Source organism: Procambarus clarkii, chromosome 8, assembly GCF_040958095.1.
Source record: "Procambarus clarkii isolate CNS0578487 chromosome 8, FALCON_Pclarkii_2.0, whole genome shotgun sequence".
Taxonomy (NCBI): Eukaryota; Metazoa; Arthropoda; class Malacostraca; order Decapoda; family Cambaridae; genus Procambarus; species Procambarus clarkii.
The window spans coordinates 30415330-30421605 of NC_091157.1; the positions used below are offsets into that span (position 1 = coordinate 30415330).

The 6276-nt window shown below is 46.1% G+C and overlaps 1 pseudogene; it reads right to left on the reverse strand.

Annotated features, from left to right (window-relative positions):
* Positions 1 to 4654: 4654 nt before the first annotated feature.
* On the reverse strand, positions 4655 to 5358 carry LOC123750796 (tRNA (guanine-N(7)-)-methyltransferase-like; annotated as a pseudogene).
* Positions 5359 to 6276: the final 918 nt, after the last annotated feature.

Here is a 6276-nt window from a genome sequence, read left to right on the forward strand (position 1 = left end):
TGGACAGAAGAGCTAGTAGTTTCCGTTTTTCGTTACAGTAACATCTTGCATCTAACCAAAAACATTTGGTTTCCTATAATTTCACCTTTTTAATGTTGCATGCATTCATTGCAGCATGACTTAACCACGTTTTAAATCCTCAGTATTGCTTTGCAAACTTGCACCCCAGGACGGGAGGCATCCTTTACATCCTCAATAACCCCTACTATGGTCCTCTGCTAGAATTATTGAATCTTAGTCTGAGGCATAGTATCTTACCTGACAGCTGGACACTGACTCAATACCCAAGCCAAATTGACAACAGTTCAGGCCAACATCATAAAATTAATGGGAGTCGAGAGTTAGAGTCGAAGCGATATTCGGGGGACTTCCAATCAAAGATTTTAGACAGTTGCACCACCACATGGTCAAATGAATTGCATCCTGGAATGTCTTGAATTACCCAGAGAGCCGAGGTTCGAATCCTGCTCACAAAGTTAAAGCTCCATTCATCTACCAGTGAACCATCGTCCTGTTAATCCACCATTCATCTACCAGTGAACCATCGTCCTGGTAATCCACCATTTGTCTACCAGTGAACCATCGTCCTGTTAATCCACCATTCATCTACCAGTGAACCATCGTCCTGTTAATCCACCATTCATCTACCAGTGAACCATCGTCCTGGTAATCCACCATTTGTCTACCAGTGAACCATCGTCCTGTTAATCCACCATTCATCTACCAGTGAACCATCGTCCTGTTAATCCACCATTCGTCTACCAGTGAACCATCGTCCTGTTAATCCACCATTTGTCTACCAATGAACCATCGTCCTGTTAATCCACCATTCGTCTACCAGTGAACCATCGTCCTGTTAATCCACCATTTGTCTACCAGTGAACCATCGTCCTGTTAATCCACCATTTGTCTACCAGTGAACCATAGTTCAGTTAATCCACCATTCATCTAACGGGTCACACCGTTGTCCACCGCCTACCAGCTCCTCCATCTAACAGTGACCTATAGTGCTAGTCCCAATGTTGTTGTTTTTAATTAGTTGAGAATCTTGCATTAACGAACCAACCCAACCTAACCTGCAAGGTTGGGTTGGATCGTTAATCAACCTAACATAACCGTGACGTGTTCGTCATCCAGTGTATTAAGCATAATGCATTATGCTGCGATTGCTCTGTGTATCAGAGGCTACCTTGAGGCTACCTTGAGGTGCTTCCGGGGCTTAGTGTCCCCGCGGCCCGGTCGTCGACCAGGCCTCCTGGTTGCTGGACTGATCAACCAGGCTGTTAGACGCGGCTGCTCGCAGCCTGACGTATGAGTCACAGCCTGGTTGATCAGGTATCCTTTGGAGGTGCTTATCCAGTTCTCTCTTGAACACTGTGAGGGGTTTGCCAGTTATGCCCCTTATGTGTAGTGGAAGCGTGTTGAACAGTCTCGGGCCTCTGATGTTGATAGAGTTCTCTCTGAGTACCTGTTGCACCTCTGCTTTTCAACGGGGGTATTCTGCACATCCTGCCATGTCTTCTGGTCTCATGTGGTGTTATTTCTGTGTGCAGGTTTGGGACCAGCCCCTCAATTATTTTCCACGTGTAAATTATTATGTATCTCTCCCGCCTGCGCTCAAGGGAGTACAGATTTAGGCTCTTTAGTCGGTCCCAGTAATTTAGATGTTTTACTGAGTGGATTCTAGCAGTAAAGGATCTCTGCACGCTCTCTAGGTCAGCAATTTCTCCAGCTTTGAAAGGGGCTGTCATTGTGCAGCAGTACTCCACTCTAGAGAGCACAAGCGTTTTGAAAAGTATCATCATCGGTATAGCATCTCTAGTGTGAAAAGTTCTTGTTATCCAACCTGTCATTTTTCTTGCAGTTGCGACGGCTACTTTATTGTGTTCTTTAAAGGTAAGGTCTTCCGACATGAGTACACCCAGGTCCTTTACATTGCCTTTTCGTTCTATGTTATGATTTGCCTGCGTTTGTACGTGGTTTGTTTTTATATTTTCAATTTTTCCGTAGCGCATGAGCTGAAACTTATCCTCGTTGAATACCATATTATTTTCTGTAGCCCATAGAAAGACCTGATCTACATCTGATTGGAGGTTTGCCGTGTCCTCTATGTTGCCAACTCTCATGAAAATCCTAGTGTCATCTGCAAAGGATGATACAGTGCTATAGGTTGTGTTCTGGTCTATGTCCGATATGAGGATGAGAAAAAGTACTGGAGCAAGCACAGTACCCTGGGGGACTGAGCTCTTCACGGTTGATGGGCTGGATTTTATTTTGTTGACTATTACACATTGGGTTCTGTCAGTCAGGAAATTGTAGATCCATCTGCCTATTTTCCCGGTAATTCCTTTTGAACGCATTTTATGTGCGATAACACCATGGTCACATTTATCAAAAGCTTTTGCGAAATCTGTGTAAATTACATCAGCGTTTTGTTTGTCTTCCATAGCATCTAATGCCATATCATAGTGGTCCAGCAACTGCGACAGGCAAGAGCGCCCTGTTCTGAAACCATGTTGTCCGGGGTTATGGAGATGCTGTGATTCCATGTATTTTTTGATCTTACTTCTTAGCACTCTCTCAAATTTTTATGATGTGCGATGTTAGTGCTATCGGTCTGTAATTTTTTGCCTCTGCCTTATTTCCTCCTTTATGGAGTGGTGCTATCTCTGCTGTTTTTAGTATGTCAGGGATAACGCCAGTATCTAGGCTTTGTCTCCACAGAATGTGAAGGGCCTGCGATAGTGGTTTTTTACAGTTCTTGATGAATATGGAGTTCCAAGAATCCGGGCCTGTGAGGCACATAACAATACAACTGGATGGGTACTCAACCCTCTCGAGGGAAATCTTTCCTTAACCCTTTGACCTGCCTCACCAATATGGCTTCTCACTCCCCAAATTTCAAAGATTTAGACACGTTTCAATCAAGATAATTGTTCTTTGTTATGCATAGTTGATACATTAAATAATCTCTACAAAGTGTTGAAAAGTGAGTTGTTAAATAAGATATTTCCGCTATACTTACCCACTCACCTGAGGACACCTCGCCCAGTGCTGGACACGCCAGGGATGGTCAGGTAATCTTCGTCTCCAAGACTCGGCCTTCACCTGTTCTGGCACTGACAGGATAATCGCTGTGGACATGGACACGTCAGTGGAAGAAAATTTAAAACACAAATAGTAAGTTCGTGAAAATCAAATCCACATCCAGGTGTCCTTATTTACACAAGATGGTGGCTGTGACCACACCCAGGTGTCCTTATTTACACAAGATGGTGGCTGTGACCACACCCAGGTGACCTTATTTACACAAGATGGTGGCTGTGACCACACCCAGGTGACCTTATTTACACAAGATGGTGGCTGTGACCACACCCAGGTGACCTTATTTACACAAGATGGTGGCTGTGACCACACCCAGGTGACCTTATTTACACAAGATGGCGGCTGTGACCACACCCAGGTGACCTTATTTACACAAGATGGTGGCTGTGACCACACCCAGGTGACCTTATTTACACAAGATGGTGGCTGTGACCACACCCAGGTGACCTTATTTACACAAGATGGTGGCTGTGACCACACCCAGGTGACCTTATTTACACAAGATGGTGGCTGTGACCACACCCAGGTGACCTTATTTACACAAGATGGTGGCTGTGACCACACCCAGGTGACCTTATTTACACAAGATGGTGGCTGTGACCACAGATGGGTGGCCACTGCGGTCAAGCACTTACCGCCTGAGGTTCAGGAACCACCAGGAGGATGATGGTAACGTTTGTACCTGTAGTACAGAGGCGTGAAGCTGCTAGAGATTGTTGGTGGTGTACACAGTGGGGGACATGTGTACCTGTAGTACAGAGGCGTGAAGCTACTAGAGATTGTTGGTGGTGTACACAGTGGGGGACATGTGTACCTGTAGTACTGGGGCGTGAAGCTGCTAGAGATTGTTGGTGGTGTACACAGTGGTGGACATGTGTACCTGTAGTACTGGGGCGTGAAGCTGCTAGAGATTGTTGGTGGTGTACACAGTGGGGGACATGTGTACCTGAAGTACTGGGGCGTGAAGCTGCTAGATTGTTGGTGGTGTACACAGTGGGGGACATGTGTACCTGAAGTACTGGGGCGTGAAGCTGCTAGAGATTGTTGGTGGTGTACACAGTGGTGGACATGTGTACCTGTAGTACTGAGGCGTGAAGCTGCTAGAGATTGTTGGTGGTGTACACAGTGGGGGACATGTGTACCTGTAGTACTGGGGCGTGAAGCTGCTAGAGATTGTTGGTGGTGTACACAGTGGTGGACATGTGTAAGAATGTTACTTGGCTGCCCTCGCTACTCTTCTCTTGAGGTTATCTTGATATGATTTTGGGGCTTAGCGTCCCCGCGGCCCGGTCCTCGACCAGGCCTCCTTTTTGTTACACACACCCATGAAGCAGCCCGTAGCAGCTGTCTACCTCCCAGGTACCTATTTACTGCTAGGTAACAGGGGACATCAGAATGAAAAACATTTTGCCCATATGTCTCCGCCGACCCCGGGGATCGAACCCGGAACCTCAGGACTACGAATCCGAAGCGCTGTCCACTCAGCTGTCAGACGCCCACTCGTCTGTAGTCTGATGCAGTTTGTTACTGTACACTCTCTTCCAAAATGTTAAGTTGTCTTGGATCTGACATGCTGCGACAAAACAGCCAGGAACTTGTCTCCACTATTGCGGGATACCTTCTGACCCTCCTCGGTGCTCTCAAATAGGCACTGTGCCACTGGATCATTAGCCAAATTATTCTCATCCACACGAATAAATAAAGGATGTTCTGTAAAATGATGAACCATTCACTCATGAAGGTCCTTCACATCCGTCAGAGTGTACACAAGGCCCCCGTTCACGCTGAACGTAACCATATTCTGCCAGGAGTGATGCATTGATAATTCTCCATTTGTGCTTGGCTCTTTTGAAGTGTGGATGACGAAACGAACATTTTGCTTAAATGTCCTTTCTCAAATTAATTTGGAAGGTACTTCATTGCATTAGTACGAATACAAGCTACATTTTAATATCCGCCAGGCACATCCTTCTTATCTCTCAAGCCATGAATGCGGTCAACAACAAAGTCTGTCACCTTCACCCGTATTTCCCTGCCTAACATAAGCGTGTCAGGAAAAATCTGGGCAAGGACAACCAACACTCCTCCATAGCCACACACAATGTCAGCAAATTCCACCTTCTTGGTACGGTCTCCAGATAAGTACTTGGGGAAAGTATGGACTCCGGTCCATTGTAATTCCAATTCCAGTCCGGGAACTGGATTGAAGTAAGCACACTGTCGATAATTTTTCTTCTGTGGTCATTTAGGCATTTTTAGTGAATTACTGGAGAGCTTGGCAAGGGAGAATAGGTTGTGTCTGGAGGCCTTTTTCTCTCCATTATTTGAGCAGTGTTGTTGGTTGTGGGGCGAAGAGCACACGTGGCCATGTGAGCACCGAGCACCGTAGTCCGGCTCACCACTCACAACTCAAACCCAACACGATGGCTGCAGTTGCTCATCACATAGCGCGCATGTGAAGGAATGCTCAACACATAGCGCTCATGTGAAGGAATGCTCATCACATAGCGCTCATGTCAAGGAATGTTCATCACCTGGCGGTGTTAGCATGAGCAGGAACCTCTTGAGCTCTCCGAGGTTATGACGACGGGGCCGTCTGCTGGATGAGGTCTTCTTATAGACAATCACTACATAGCATCTGTTGGACTTAATGTTCTTGTATTAAATGTTCAGACGAAACATTTTGGGTTCGCAGAAATCTCCAGTGATACGAGGAAGTGAACTTGCACAGCTGTTGATGTAACATGTTGACTGCATGTGTGTCGGGCCGCCGGAAGTGCGTGGGGCCCGGAGTGCGTGCCGTCGGAAGTGTGTGGGGTCAGGAGTGTGTGATGTTCTAGAATCTTTAATAATTGGGATGGATCATGGATGTTTGGTATGTGTCAAGGCCAAGACGCTAATAAAAGTATACCATAACTTGGTCTATCCAATAAGAATTGAGTGAAGCTATAATACAAATTACGAGTAGTGAAGCATCAGGCGAGAGGTAGAGGTAACTAAGAACGATAGGCTGTGGCTAAAGCTCATAATGACCTACATTACTAGGATGAGCCTATCACAAGCCGAGAGACTCGCCACTGGTACAGCAGAGGACACACGGGTTTGTTCTATGGAAAACTTCAGACTTTGAGCAGTTATGAAATCAAATCCTCGCTGTTTTGTGAGGAACAA